Below are 17,274 nucleotides of genomic sequence, written 5' to 3' on the forward strand. Positions count from 1 at the left end.
TGTTTACAACCAATAGCAGCACATCACTCTGTGATTTAGTCTACCAATTACACCAACTGACGTATATATCAGCACGACACACAATGATGTCAATCTCACTTCTTGCAGCAGCTCACCCTCCTTTACAGTTTCTCTCACGTAAACCTAATGCAAAATAATGCAAGCATAAACCAACAACAACTGTCTTATGCTAACGGATAGGGTAATCATACACTTCAAAGCAGTATGGAGATACATTTCCCACTATGGTCCTCACAATTGAAAAACTAATGAGACTTGACCAGCAGATCTCACTCTGATTGGTACAGTTCCTCCATGTGCACTCAGGATTCACTAATACCAACCACCTGCACTCACTAAACAAGTACCTTACACTGCAGACAATAAATTAACCAAGTGTATTCTACAGCTGGGCGTTATCTTGGATTCTTAGGCCATGATGGAGCCGTTAACCCACACAACATCTTAGCAGAAAGCACCATGATCACACAAAAACTTTGAAGCTCCACAAAACACTTAATATCATACTTCACTGCAACCTTTGGCCAAAGGAACACAAGCACAAACCCTACTAATACACATCCGCTGCAAAGGAACAACTCTGGCTTTCCTTTAATCTTCTGAATGAACCATGGGATCAGAATTTGGACTGGATTTGAACAATAACATAATAGGGCTAGGACTTCCTAATACAATGCCTAATTATTTTCTCCCATCTAGTGGAAGGAACTGTACTCTGCTACAAGATTTGGGGGAGCATGTCACCTATGCTCTAAATAAGGTCAATGTCTTTTGTCATCCTAGCTAAGGGGTAAAAGAAGATTATCATCAACATTTAAATCAACAGTATGACAAATATGGCCACACAAGGAAAACCCAAGTCAGAGATGGAGTTAAAGGGTTTTCTTACAAACTCCGACTCAGGTTGATGTAGACAATCATCAAGGCAAGGCTGTAGAGAAACAAAATTACCATTGGATATTCAAGGTGTGGGAACAGCAGAAGTTTGATTAATACCCAATAGACTAAGCATTTGATTAATGCGATACAGGACATAGGCACCAGAACCTGATGTTCTGAAAATAAGCTTTGATCATTTCTTCCTCTAAGAATTTGCATAAATCTCAATTACCTAATTAGTTCTTTAAAGAATTGGGAATCCCTTGAAGGCGCAAAGCTTCCAATTTCTCCTATGGTGGGTTACAAAATATGGGGGCAAAAGGTAGAAAGGAAATGAAGGACAAAAAGAAATTGGGAAAATGACATCTGGGGCAAGATAAAACGATGGTTGGCAAAAAGTAAGTTAAAAGGAAAGGTGTCAGCATTTCAAAAGCTCAGTTGAGGAAAAAAGTCTAAGGGCCTCATTCCGACCCTGGCGGTACAAGACCCCCAGGGCCGGGGGCAACGGAAGCACCGCCAACAGGCTGGCGGTGCTTCATTGCCCATTCTGACCGCGGCGTTAAAGCTGCAGTCAGAAAAGGGAATCCGGCGGTTTCCCACCGGATTTCCCCTGCTTGGGCAGAACCTCCATGGCGGCGCTGCAAGCAGCGCCGCCATGGAGATTCCGACCCCATTCCCGCCATCCTGTTCCTGGCGGTTTTTACCGCCAGGAACAGGATGGCGGGAACGGGTGTCGTGGGGCCCCTGGGGGCCCCTGCACTGCCCATGCCACTGGCATGGGCAGTGCAGGGGCCCCCTAACAGGGCCCCAGGGAGATTTTCACTGTCTGCATTGCAGACAGTGAAAATCGCGACGGGTGCAACTGCACCTGTCGCACCCCTGCAACACCGCCGGCTCCATTCGGAGCCGGCATCTGTGTTGCAGGGCCTTTCCCGCTGGGCCAGCGGGCGCTCCCTTGGCGGGCGCCCGCCGGCCCAGCGGGAAAGTCAGAATGGCCTCCGCGGTCTTCTGACCGCGGAGCGGCCATTTGCCGGTTCCCGCCAGGCGGGCGGCGTCCGCCGCCCGCCAGTGTCAGAATGACCCTCTAAGTCTTCTCATCTCAGCATTTAAGAAAGTGTGAGGCAAGGGCAAAGAGGTTTGTACCTCATAAGTCCAAAGAAAGAGTCCTTCAATGCCAATCATGTCTGACTAAAATCCAACCGGGGGATCGGTAAATTAAAGTCGAAAGTGAAAGATGATTTGTCCATTGATCACACCACATGGATCAGAAGGTTTAATTGTCCAGTCATAGTCCATAACACAACAGGTATCTGCAACATCAGAAAAGATTCCCATTACTGTCGTAGGAAGGCATCCATCTTTGCTCTCCTGTACAACTTTGTAACAGTTTTGAAATGTTCATCTTCTCAGTCTCTTAGTGTTCCAAACAATAGGACATCTATTTCCAAACTAGCGTTTTATGGGAACTATGGGGGTCATTCTGACCCTGGCGGTCCAAGACCGCCAGGGCCACGAATGACGGAAGCACCGCCAACAGGCTGGCGGTGCTTCCAAGCCCATTCTGACGCCGCGGTCAGAAAGCCGGGGCCGGCGGTTTCCTGCCGTTTTTGCCCCGGCTGGGCGAATCCGCCAGGGCAGCGCTGCAAGCAGCGCTGCCCTGGGGATTCTGACCCCCTTACCGCCAGCCTGTTTCTGGCGGTTTTCACCGCCAGGAAGAGGCTGGCGGTAAGGGGTGTCCTGGGGCCCCTGGGGGCCCCTGCACTGCCCATGCCACTGGCATGGGAAGTGCAGGGGCCCCCTAACAGGGCCCCATGAAGCTTTTCACTGTCTGCCTAGTAGACAGTGAAAAGTGCGACGGGTGCAACTGCACCCGTCGCACCGCCGCAACACCGCCGGCTCCATTCGGAGCCGGCTCCTGTGTTGCGGCCCCCATTCCCGCTGGGCCGGCCGGCGCTAACTTGGTTAGCGCCCGCTGGCCCAGCGGGAATGTCGGAATGAGGGAAGCGGTATTTTGGCCGTATGGTGGCCAAATGCCGGTTCCCGCCTGGCGGGCGGCTAACGCCGCCCACCAGGGTTGGAATGAGAGCCTATATCTGTAAAGGAATGGCATGTTAACAAAACAAAAACAACTTTCTCACATTCTGAAAGGCTGAGGCATAGCAAATCAATATGGCTAACTAAAGCAAAATATAATTCAAATGGTACACTTGATTCTCATTAATTAAAGCACATATAAACATTGAAATTATAATTCCTCATTATAGGTTTTGTCAACATTCATATCACAGTAGATTTGCAAACTGAAACAACCTGTTGAAACATTTCATTAACTATAATGAGGAACTACAATTTCCAAAAACATTTTCTTTTAGAAATTCCTTATTGCTTCAGTGGAAACTATTTTAACAGCATTAGGAAGCACATGGAATATATTAAAATAGCTCTACCTCATCAAATTAGATTAATAGTCTACAGTGAATGCACCCTAATATGGGTTTTCAGTGCACCACTTAGCAGTTAACTTGTTAGAGCTTCACACAAACTAATGAAAACCTTGTCCAGTATAAATCATCATTGTGACACAAAAAGTAGCAATAACACTTCATCTACCCCACCTGCAATATGGCCTATTTCATTAGTCAATTAATTATTTTCAATAATCCATTACTTTGCAAGTAGTATGGGATTGATTTCACATTCTCTCTCTTTAAATAAGCTTTCATTTAATTTGATGTGAACTGTATTCCATTGTCTGTTATTTTCATTTCTGATATCCTTTCTTTATTGAACACTTCCTCCGTCAAATCAATAGTACTAATCATCGATATTTCCTTCATAAACTATATTTCTGCCAACTTGCTCTTCTAATCCACCATGACTGTTGCCTACCTTTAATGTAAGGACATGGCATATGTTGGGCCAATGAAATATAAACTTATGCTTTTTTGCAAACTTCTCTTGGACCCTCACCCACTGAGTACGGTGCTTTATGTGTGTATAGTAATTTCTCAATTTCAGTGCATGCTCTACACTTATCAGTCCATTCTTCAACTTCTTTGATTGTTCCTGGCCACCATTAACTTTCTTTTAGCCTACATTTTTGTAGGGTTTTTCCTATGTAACATTTGATGTGTTCGATGTGAATCAGCAAATTTCATCATTTTTTGAAAGAAATCATCTTCATCTGTCCCAATCTAGCTTTAGGGCTGAATACCGCACATAATCCATCCTACTGGGAGCCACTGAGCAGCTCAGATTTCATCTTCACAGTGGTGGTACTGCTGCACTGATTTTACTTGATCTCAGTGTGGCTTCTCACTGTATCACATAAGCTACTTCTCAAAAGGCTAGAGGATGTGGGTCTTTGTGACCTGGCTCTGTCTTAGCTAGCTTCATTTCTACAGGATCAGACCTTCTAGGTTTTTGCCATCAACCATACCTCCAGCTTCCATCCTCTCACCTTAGAAGTCAACAGAGGTTCGGCTCTGAGTTCTATGTTGTTTAACATTTAGGTGCTCCCCCTGGCTAATAGTGTGTAATACTGTGGTCTCTCTTTGTTCTCCTATTCAGATGATACTCGGATCATCTTTTCCCTTTCATATAAGGAAGATCACAGCTCTGACTCCATGAACATCTGTCTTCTGAAGGTGGCAACCTGGATAAGCAACAATGCCTTTAAAAGTAAATGGAGATAAGACAACGCTTTTGCTTCTTGGCAATAACCCCCGTCTTTGGGGACCTCACCACTGGCCAGATATCCTGAGAACTCCCTTAGTCCCTGTGGTCAAGAACTTGGGCTGATGGCTCTATTGCATGCTCTAAGTGAAATCTCAGATTTCCAAGGTAGCTTCTGCCTGTTTTGCTCTCCTAAAGTAGCTTAAAAAAATCTTTGGATGCTACCATTCTTGGCCCGGCAAGCAGTAATCCAGGCTCTGATTCTGTATACATTGGACTACAGCAACATTCTTCCTGGGGCCTCCATTTCCTTACTTAAACATTTGCAGGTGGTCCAGAATGTAGCTGCTAGATTGTTATTTCATATTCCTAAACAGTTCTCCATGTTCATTCTTCTTAGAGACCTCCAAAGGCTGCCAGTGGAAAAACGTATCCAGTTCAAAGCTTTGTACTATATACGAAAAGCCATGTCAAACATAGGCCCTTGGTACCTGAGATCATGGTAACTCACTTTCATCCCAGTCATTCCCTCTGCTTCAGAAATTGTAATCTTTGTGCTGTCCACAGAATTAGGAGATCATGTAAGAGTGGTCGATGTTTCTCTTACTTGGGTGCTAGGCTGCGGAATGTTCTTCCAGACTCGATGAGAATGTCACAACCACTTAATATGTTTAGAAAATGGCCCTCACCCACCAGTTGGTGGCATGCTTTATCATTAGGCCGGCTTCTCGTCGGGCTGGAGCTGCAATGCCCAATGGGCCCCACAAGAGGGCTCTTTGCCAGAGATTGTTTGAAAAAGGTGCCAATAAAACCCATAGGAATGCTCGGAGACCTATAGTTTGATGTGGTGAAGGACTGGAAAAAGTGAGGTTAAAATTGACTATAGGCAAAAGAGTTGTACTTTATTTTAACTTAACATGTCTATGTCAAGGTTAAAAACAAAACAGGGTAGAGTATTAAGGAAAGTAATGTTCCTACCTTTTCTATGTGAATCTGTGTATGTCATTACTACAGAGTCGACATGTTTCACGCCTTGGGTGTCCCTTTGGATTGGGCGGCGTTTCTTCAGGACCAAAGAGAGGAAACAACACATAGGCGCTCATTCCAACTACGGCGGGCGGCGTCAAAAGACCGCGGCGGCCATTCTGGCTTTCCCGCTGGGCCGGCGGGCGACCGCCAAAAGGCCGCCCGCCGGCCCAGCGGGAAAGACCCAGCAACGATGAAGCCTGCTCCGAATGGAGCCGGCGGAGTTGCTGGGGTGCGACGGGTGCAGTGGCACCCGTCGCGATTTTCAGTGTCTGCAAAGCAGACACTGAAAATCATTACAGGGCCCTGTTAGGGGGCCCCTGCACTGCCCATGCCAGTGGCATGGGCAGTGCAGGGGCCCCCAGGGGCCCCACGACACCCGTTCCCGCCATCCTGTTCCTGGCGGTAAAAACCGCCAGGAACGGGATGGCGGGAAGGGGGTTGGAATCCCCATGGCGGCGCTGCAAGCAGCGCCGCCATGGAGGATTCCCTGGGCCAGGGGAAAACCGGCGGGAAACCGCCGGTTCCCCTTTTCTGACCGCGGCTTTACCGCCGCGGTCAGAATGGCCCAGGAAGCACCGCCAGCCTGTTGGCGGTGCTTCCGCGGTCCCCGGCCCTGGCGGTCATGGACCGCCAGGGTTGGAATGACCCCCATAGTCCCCACTAAAAAAACAGAAAGTATGCTCTCAGTGTCAAGATGTGTCATGCAAGTGTAACTTACACTAATGTGTAGACTTCCTAATGTGAGTGACCCTTCCAAAGTAAGGAATAGGCCCCCTTGGAAATCACAAGCCATTGAACTGCTGCAAAATTCTTGCTGCATCAGTTCAGACCAGAGACCTAACTGCAGGCCATGAACCCAGAACCCGTTTGACACCTCACTCTACATGGCTAGTGCTGGGTATCCCGTCGGGTAGCTATGCACTCTGTAAAACCATAATATTATTAATAATACTGTTATATTAACTTACTCTTTCTTACCTTTGATGAACCAATTTACTCCCTCTCATGATGGAGCTTTCCTGCACAGATAATCCTGTATTTTCTAATATGGTTGTAAAGTTGTTTTTTTCTGTACCCCATCTCTGGATTATTCTTTCAAGTTTTTTAATTGTCCCGTCTTCTGCCATTTCTATCCCCACTCGCTTCTAGTAGGTGCGCCATTTCTGCTTCCAATCTCTTCTAGACGCATGGTCATTGTCTCATAGTCTTTGTCATTTTCCATATATTTTTCCAGTGAGTCAAGTAATCGTGACAAACATCCCTGCTCTTTTATCTTTCTACCATGGTAAGTATTGCCTCCTATTCTATTACAACATGTTTTCTTTCTGTTGGTGATACATTGTGGAAATGAAAGCTATTACCTCCTCTTCATCAATGTTGCCTTTTTGAGATAGGACTGCTCCTAACTCACATTTGTTTGCATCCACTGTTGATGTGATTGTTGTATTTGAATGGCTTTAAAATATTTGCTAATATATAAATGTATAAAACATGTTTAAAAGCTTCATTCTGATCTTGACTCCATTCAGATACTTGTCCCATCCTGAAAAGTTTACGTAATGACTCTTTCTTAATTCTGTAATGCAATACAAAGTTCACACAGTCTTCTATTGATCCTAAATATGATCTCAACTGCTCCTTATTTTTCATTCTGGTGCCATTTTGATTGCCATTAGCCAGGCTGTTTTTAAGTTTTATTTTTTCCCTTACAGCATGTGTCCTAAGCATTCCACCTCACTCCTTGCTCACTGGTCCTCTTATAGAATTTGCAGAGCGATCACCGATAGGAGCAGCAATTGTCCTTATTTTAATGGCTGGCTAGGGGCACCATTTTGGGATTGGATGTGCTCTAGTTGATGCAGGAGTGAAAGGAGCATCCCCCTTAAAAGGAGGGCTGCATAGTGGATGTGCCCGGGGAAAGGTACTGATGTCGCGCTGTCACTTACATATTTTGCCAAGATTGCAAACGTGTTTTTTCCTGAATGCTGTTCATGTGCTTTTAGCTGACTTAATTTGCAATTTGCTAGGTTGATACAGGCTCTTTTTGAAAAATGATATGCAATTGTATATAATTGTAGGTGTTTTTGCATGTGTTTTGACATGTATGACATTTTTATCATTTTTTAATAATTGAGCGAACTTACTAGAATGAGGGTAGTTAGGGAGTTGGTGGTGCAATGTTTGTGTGGATTTTTCTTCAGTTGCAAAGGGAACACTGATCAGAGCAGCAATTTTTTCTATTCACAGCTGACTAAATGTGCCATTTTGGGATAGGTTATGCACTAGATGACTCAGGAGTCAAATGAACATCCCCCTTTAAAGGAGGGCAGTGAATGCCCACAGTGGGCTTGCCAGTCACACCTGACTACGGCCAACTCCAGCCACGCAGCCCATTTTACTGCAGACTTGGGCAGGAATTACAGCTATTCTTCCAATGAGCTTTTAAAATTTAAGTTGCCTATAACCTGCTCCGATAAGCTCTCTGTGGTTTTACACTGGGGCTCTCTGTCCTGTCTGCATTGCTCTATACTATTACCATTTCAGAAGGAACCCTCAGATAAAGATAGGGAGGCAAGGAGCAGACCAAATCATTTTGCTTATGTTAATGAATTAGAGCGGTATTAATTAATGTGTGATCCCTCTATAAAAATTCTCTCTCACCTCCTTACTGAGAATCAGCTGGATTTCCTTTTTCTTGCTGAAACCTGGGTGAATGAGGCATCTGCTCCAGGCATTGAGCTTGCCTTTCCTTGAAATTATGCTTCCGTTCACATGGACAGACTAGATAAAAGAGGAGCCTGTGGCCGTTCCTTTTGGGAACAGCTTTAAAGGCATCATGTTGACGGCGTTTGGGCTTAAAAGAGTGGAAGCCGTGAAGTTTCACATTTAGGTTTCTCCTCAAGTATCTCTAGTTGGGATGCTTATCTGTCATCCGCCTGGCTTTGTTCCACGCTGATAGTTAGATTGAGATCACTTCTAATGAGCAGTATTGTGCCAACCACTTTCCAATGTCCTACAGTTTGTATACCTGTGGACCGGGAGGTAATAAACCAGGAAGCCACTAGTAACGTACAGCCATTCCATTCCCATTTAATTGTGAAGAAGCAGGTGTTAGGATTGAGCAATGTTTGAAGCACAGTGAGGGGAAGCGATCTATGAGACAGAATTCCCACCCCACAGGTCCTGAGGAAACCCTGTATGGACGAGGACCTTGTAATTCGCCCTGCCCATTAAACCACATTCATTTCTCAACACTTGAGAGGTCTGTTTGCCCCGTAACATCGAACCAGTATGACTAGTTCAACAAGTTTACATGTTGCGGGTTGTACTACACCACTAGTGAATACCAACCTAATACAGTCTAGTTCTTGCAATCTGACCCCCATTTCACTCACCAACCTTCTAAGCCCCTCGTGTCCACCCTCTAACATAATTTGAAGACTTTCAAACCATGCTGTCTAAAACTCACATGGCGGCTTTCCCTTACCCCCCCCATTTGTGGCAGCGTGTCTAGCAGAACTTTATTCTCCCATCGTTTCTGATGTTGACCTTTCCTGTCTGGTCAGCAGTGTCCGTGTCATTTGTTTCTTACTGGCCTCCACCCTGCTAGTCACTCACCCGCCTCCTCTAGAGATGTGAAGAACCACGTCTGTCCATCAGCTACTACATGTAGTTTTGCAAGAAAGATCATTACCTATTGTAGTTTGCTTTTTACGGAGTTCCACTTTCACCCTACCGAAAAAAACCTCCTCCTTGATTAACTTCCTGGGTGTAGCAAGGGAATGCCATTGTCGTATGGTTCTCATATTTTAGTGGGGCATGCAGACAGAGCACATGCAGGGTAGCATCACATTCTCTATAATTACGAATTTTGGCTGTTAATGTGTCCAGCTCTTGGTTTTGGGGCAAAGCCCTGCACACACTGGGCCCCCTCAACTACAAAGTGATTTAAGAGGTCTCCCACACTGCCCTATACTTTTACAGGGAAGTCCACCAATTGTATATTGTTATGTAGAACCTACTCTCCATATCCTCCGCCCTTAGGACACATTTCTGAATGGTTATTTTAAGCAATTTTACATCTCGTTATAATGTTCTAACCACAGTATTGTGTTCACTCAATTTAGCCTCCACAATTGTAACTCTTGTTGCCATTTTGCTCATGCCACTATGTATCAGATTTATATCTGTTACCATCATATCTATTTTATGTTGGAGGGTGTCCCTGATTGCTGACTGTAGTTGTCTGAGTGTAGGCTCCTCTTCATCTCAGTGGATCCAGTGGCCATTTCTTATTCCCTGTCTTTACCTGCCGCATCAGCTTTGAAGGTGTATTTGTCAAGTTTGTTGGTCTGCTGAGATGTGGGCCTTCTGCCTCATACCATTGCCACAGTTAAGTGCGCACTGCAACCCTTGCCCCTCCAACTCCTTTGTTGTTTGCTCAATGTCTCTTTCAATAGCACCATCAACTATGTCCTCCTGCCACAGCTACCATGACTCAATTTTTGCATGCGGCTGGGTCCAGACTTCTGCCTCAGCCCACCACCCCAGCCCCGATCCAGGCTGTGCTTGATTCACTGGTCTCTGCCCACAAAGCCGCCATATCCTCTGGCAGCACCAATTAGAAGAGTGCAGTGTTGCTCTAGCAGCTCTAGTCTCTTTATGGTGCCTCCAGCCCTTCAGCTCGCCTTCTCAATCTTCTTTCGATCGCCTCTCTTTCTCAGCTTAGCAGTATGCCATGCCGCACCTCCACCTTCTATGTCATGCACCCTGCAGTTCCTCACCTAACACCCTGTTGTCTCGTAATGGATAATCACAATTGAGTGGGGGGGCAGAGGGTGAACCCCATGGGGTTCGTGTGTGGTCTGCACCTGCTGCACCTCTCTGTCATCCATTGTTTAGCACAGGGATACAGCAGCTCTTCAGGCTCCCATTTACCTCTCCCTCAACCACCATCTTGGCCGTCTTTGCTCTGAGTGCTGTAATGCTGCCGAAGCCACCAAGATATCTGTGCTGCATCCATCAACAAGCCACTGCTTCACTATGGCACTGTGTGACCTGATCTGGATTTCAGAGGCATTTTGCAGGCATGGAGGTACAACCAATGTTGGTCCTGATCAGTTGAAGTTCCTCACACAGATGCAATCTTGAGATGCCAAAAGACCACACGCCCCTCAACATTCTTCTCAAGGGCATGGAGTGACTCCTTGAACTGATAGTATCTGGGGCCCTAGTCCTCTAGTGGTTTTGTACTCTCTGGAATTTTCTACGGGGGGCTAGGGCAAGTTTTATACAGCAAGGGAGTTGGAGGTGAATGGGAGTTGTAGAGGAATGGGTATGAGTGGGTGCAGTAATCAGGGCGTAAATTGGTGTTTACTGTGTTGTGGTAAATGCAACAGTTTGGGTGAATGTGTGGGTGTCTGTGTTTTTTGCTGTTATGTGTGTGCTGTTTTGGGTGTCCCTTTGGATGTGTGTGGTAGATTTTGTTTATGTGGATGTGTGCCTGTGGGTGTATCTGTGGATGTGTATTTCTTTGTTGTTTTTGTGAGGAATTGTGTGGATATGCTGCCTGAGGTGTCTGATGATCTTTTTCTTTGAGTGTATGTGTGGATCTGTGCTTCTTCGTACATTTAAGAGTATGGGAAGATTTAGGAACATGGGAGAGTTGTGGGGTATGGGAAGAGTTAGGAACAGAAAATGGCTTAAGGGTATTGGTAGAAATAGGAGGGGAGGGGTCAGGTGACTGGGAGGAGGTAGGAGCAGGGGGGGTTTTAGGTGAATGGGAAAATGTAGGAGCATAAGAGGGTTTAAAGAATTGTGTGTGTGTGTGTGTGTGTTATAGTGGACACGGTGTTTGTGAATGTCTTTGTGTGCATGCAAACATTTTTTGCTTTTGGTGTTGAATGTTTTGGTGTTTTGTATGTGTGGTGGAGGTAGTGGTGGTTTGTGAAAGGGAGAATGGAGTGGGGTCTGGAATGGGGTTAGGGTAGGGATGGTGTTGGAATGGTGGTAGGGAATTAAAGGAAGGTAGAAGGAAGAATGGATGTATTTGGCAGTCATATCAGAAGAGACTCTTCTCTCTATAAGGCAGACACATCACACTGAAAGCCATCCAAATGGTGAGCAATTGGGTAAGTTGTTGACCAACACCCTGCATGTTATTTAGCAGTGTAGTCTGCCCTTCAGACAGGCTTTTTAAATCTCGAGGACCTTTCTAAGACCAGTGCACATGGCATGGGGGCAGAAGGAGAGGTGCCCGGGCAAAGGAGACCCCAGTTCCTCTATGGAGCAGGAGTCGCCTAATTACTGGGTCCAAATGATTGATTATGGTGATGGAACTACCTGCAGGGGCAGACACAGGAACAAATATTTAATTCTGAGTGAGTTGGTCTTCCACCACGAGGAGCTGGTCTGTGCCAGAGCCCTCTGAATTATTTGTTGAGGTGGCCTCCTTGCCAGCTCCTTCAAACACTGTGTCACTGGGGCCTTTGGTGTCTGTGGTACCTCCATTAAAATCCCACCAACTCTCCTGTTCTTTTCCAGATGCATGGCCACTGTCTCCACTTGCTCCAGGAGTAGCTGAAATCACACGTAGGTGTACATTAAAAACACAACTTTTTACCATATTCTCAGGATTTCAGTATTTATTGATTAAATACATCCCCAAATTTGTGGATACAAAAGTTTGCAAACATATTTCAGAAGCGCTTTTAATTGTAAATGTTCCACATTTTGAAATTTATAAATTTGCAACATTTCATAACGTTTTTTACAATGTGTGTTACTTAGGTGCTTATTAATCCTGACAGAAAAAAATTGATTGTATTAATCACAAACAATTCCTCAATGAATACATGAAATCAGAGATCATGTTGTCTAATAAATACAACATATGAGATACAAAATACACCAAATCTCACTATTTTCAATTAATGCTAAAACAAATTGATGTTGTGACTATAAAATGGCATATAAATGTTATTGTTTGAAATTGCCATAAACTACCTTATTATTCTGGCCATATATTATGTTTTGTTTTCATTTTAGTTACAAGGAAATCTCCATGTGACCAAATGTATATAAACATAAGTGAAATGTTATTCATCATAAGAATGTTTTTATGTCTAAATTGTTAAATCTAAATATAAATGCTTCAGGGTTTTAGTTTTTTTAATAACCAAAAAATACAGTATGGTCTTTTCATATTTTTTTCGTTTTGCAAAATATAACATCTCATCCAACAGAAGTGTGATAAATCAACATATCAAATAATTATCCAAATAAAATGTATTTATTTTGTATACAAATGCAACTTTCTTCATGTTGTTTGCAACACTAACATTCCCATTTAAAAACATTCTAATAAGTGATCAATTTAGAAATTGTAATATGTTAGTATGTAACAAAGTAATATTCAACTTAAATTTTTGCAAGCATGGCTGTCAAAAATTGCCTGTAATTCTTTTATATCTGTTTCTATCAATATATTTCACAAATATTTTTTGTTAATTTAAGGGAATTATGAATTGTGACTGGCCATGTAGTTTATTTACATTAACATCATTATTTTAACACGTATTTTTGTCTCTTCATAAAAAAGCTTGACTAATATTTAAAACAGTAAGAAAAAGAACAATTTGAAACCTAATTGCAAACATGATGAAACACATTGAAACTAATTGAAAACCTACAGACATTATACAGCTTATATAACATACTATTAAATTATGTAAGGAATGTTTTGATAATGTTATTTAAAAATAAATAACATATTTCTGGGTAAGAACAACATGAAGGCCTTTTTTAGACCTGAAGGAAATTGTATGTATTATTTCTGACTAACTACATATATGAATACCAATATGAATTTTCCTCTTAGCCACATATGCTTACTAACTTGATACAATGTAAATCCAAGAATAATCAAAAAAGGCTGTGTTTTAAAATACAGATTTTTTCATTTTTTTTTGTATGTGCATATCTCTGCCTGAAATTTAAATTTGCTTTCATGTGTTTTGTCAGTTATCAATAGTAAAAGGATATTAACTAATAGAATTTTAATTTGTTTTGAGTAATGGGCTCAAACATCATCATTATCTACATGTATCATATTGTTTCAGGTTCTATCATGTCACACATACTTACCATGCAGTACCTTGAAGAATAAATCATATATGCTGCATTAAATTTCACAAATAATTCTCAAACCAATATAGCTTTGCATTATTAGATTACACTAATGTATTTAATCATTATTCAAAACATGTATTTTGCACCAAAATGTATAATATTGTTTTATATTAATACTTATCACTTACAAAATAAATAAAAAAATACATTCCAGTTGTTCCTGCGTGACACATAAATCATATGTAATGTATTTGATAGGAAATATTGAAATTTGGAAGAAGCCACATCATTATTGTTAGTGACAGCACTCAAACAACTTACATTTCATAAATTAAATACATGTTTAAATACATTTTGAAATGCTAAAAAGGTGTATTTCAAATATCACCTCAATGTTCATAGTATACTTAAATCTTCTGGATGCATTTTAAAAATAATAATTTATCACATAAGAATCATTAATTTAGTCTAATAATCAGCTTACATCCCTCTGGCCCCTTGCAAGAGCAGGGAAGGCCACCACTTGAACACATAGCATCACCTTCCCAGTTTTTGAAGGGCAGTGAGCCGGTCCACAACCAAAAGTCCTCTTTCTGTAGTGTATGCTGTAGCAGCGATGGTCCCCTGCTGGCGCATGTGTCTGGCAATAGCCAGTCAGATTTTCTTTTTCTTATGTGAGCTGACCCATTTAAAAAGAGGATAAATAGGCATAAATCCTTATATTTATTTCCAGTGATTTAATATTTTAATTAATATACATGACATTATAGTATTGACTAAAATGGTATTGTATTTGTAAATATTATGATTTTGTTAATCTAAAATGTTATCCTGTCCAGCTTTAGAAGACACGAGAACATACATATCCAGTGTCACAGCACGTAACTATGTTAAAACAAATCAGAAAGCCTTCAGATATAAACACAAATGAAGATCCTATATTTTGTAAAGTGAGGTGTGTATTTAGTCCAAGAAAAATATAATGAACAGACATTTCATATCCTAAAATACTTTTCATCAGTGAATGAAATCTTTGAAAAAATGAAATCCATGAGGTATTTCAGGTATACTTTAATCTATTTAATTTTCACTTAAATGAGTGATTTAAAAATGAATGGTGACAAATCATAAAACACATTGATTTGCATAACCAATGTTGCTATTTATGGTCTTTATAAAACAAAAGTCACAATACTTAGAAAATATGCAATTACAAAAAATATTTTCCACTCATAATTTTATCACATACATTTTTTATGTTTGTTTGGAATGTAATAAAAGTAAGGATTACAAGTTTTAAATTTGTCACTTCTTTATCCCAAATGCTATTTATTATCCTTAATAAACAATATTTGAATTTTAAAATGTTTATTACTTTTCGATTTTGGGAAAAATTACTATCATTTTGAATGTGTGAACATTTTTTATACATGCATCTATATTATAACTGTAATAAGCACTTTCATCTCATTAAACCATAAATGTCACACATGCAAAAAGCTAAGACATTTTTGCTAGTAAATATTAGGCCAGTCTTTGCGAGACAACATACAAATTAATTATTTGGATAACAAAAATCACAATAGCATTTCCAGTGGCAGTTTTCACATAGATTTGTTATATTTCCTATCCATTCCAATAACGTATTTAGCTATAATGTACTTTAAAAAAAAAAACAGGCTCAACATATACTTGCACAAAATATATTAAAATGTACCAAACACCTATGTTAATTGGAAGCATCAAATTATGCTTTTTCTTCAAACACACTATTTAGAAACCCTTTTTAAAATTTATATTTGAATCTCAACCTTTCAATTGATATTACATTAAAAAAAAAAAAATTGTTCCACAAAGACGTTTAGTCCAACATGCATTGGACTAGCATGTAGGAAATAGTGTCATTTAAAAGAAATTCAAAATATAAAAATCTGATTCCCGTTTCCTAACATACAAAATGACACAATAACACATTTAATTAATATTAAGATTTTGAAGAATTAGAGCTACTTTCTACACCACACCTTATCTGACTTTCTGCTGGGTTTGATTAGTCAATGCTCCCTCAGCAAGAATGTTAAGTATGTCTTCTGTGAAGTTAAATTTCCTGTCACCAGTATCCTCATTCATGGTTTGTTCCAGCAGTAGCTAAAGAGCAGCAGTGGTTGTGGAGGTATTGTGCAGTTGGAGTTTAGGAGGCAAGTGTCATTTGCTGATCTGCAAAGCATTAGTGAGTCATATGCAGGTATATTCTACTCTTGCACACAACATGCTGATGAGGTATGCATTGCAAGTTGCCTGAGCATTGGTGTAATGTTTGGACTTAGTACATTATCAGTACAGTTCAATATCAGTACAGTTGGTTTATGTCATAGATTGATTCAAACGTTTCTTCCAAGGTTAGTAACACATGGTTTATATTTAGAGCTCCAAATCTTGGCCTTTGATTTGTTTAATGTATGTAGTTGTTGATTTTGTTTGAGCATCATCTCTTTAGCAAACCTGATGACAGGTTGAAAGTATATCAGAAGGTAATAGTATTCGGAGGCACATTTGCATTAATTTGTAAGCATGACTTTAATCTTTAAGACAGGAAGATAGTCTACTCAACTATCTGATTATTTGTTATTGGTTTAATGTGTAATAAGAAAAATAGAATGTTGTCCCGATTGGGAAGACACTGAACACTTTTTCCATGTTAATTTACTGCTTTACTGTGTCTTGATGATTATAGGAAGCTATATAATTATCTCCTAAAAATGTAAATAATTGACTCAATAATAAAAATCATTCTTATTCAACAAAAAATACTTCCATACATTCTATCTATTGAATAATGTGTGCATAGAGAACAAGTGTGTGTTCCAAACAAAAACATAGCGGTGCATAAAAAATAGGAACATTTGTTTTTTATTAATGTTGAAGAAGGAATACTCAACCACAACATCACTTGAAAAACATTGAAGCATAAATAAACTGATTTGTTTTCACAGGAAAAGTTATTTCCATCATCTCTTCATTTTGGTTTGTTGCGTGTTGTTCTCAACTGGAACAGATGAATAACCCCTCATAAGGGCCACTAGAGCGGACTGAGTAAAAACGTGGGAGATTGTAACAGGTGACTCCATAGGCAACAATGTACCCCTCGCAGTGGAGCTACCAGCTGTAGAGTTAGGTTGATTTGACCAGGTAGAAGATGTCTTTTCCCCATAGAAAAAGGCTTATCTTGACACTGCAGCTACCCATTTGTAGCCATCTTTTGGACCGTACTGATGTAATTTGGGCCCTCATGCGTTCATTCTGGGCCCTTAGAAGTCCAGTAATTTGCCCCAACTTGGAAGAGTATTGTAACTGCACCCATCAGATTTGGCCCAATGTTTAGATGATTGTATTGCTCCCTCAGTCACTCTCTCTGATGCAGGTCCTGTACCAACTGTGACACAATGGCACATGTGAGCAGTCACAGATGTTGTATGCCCCAGCTGTGCAACATTTGAAGAAGCACCTGTAATAACTGAAGCCAGTACAAGGGTGGATGCC

This window comes from Pleurodeles waltl, chromosome 3_1 (assembly GCF_031143425.1).
Source record: "Pleurodeles waltl isolate 20211129_DDA chromosome 3_1, aPleWal1.hap1.20221129, whole genome shotgun sequence".
Classification (NCBI taxonomy): domain Eukaryota; kingdom Metazoa; phylum Chordata; class Amphibia; order Caudata; family Salamandridae; genus Pleurodeles; species Pleurodeles waltl.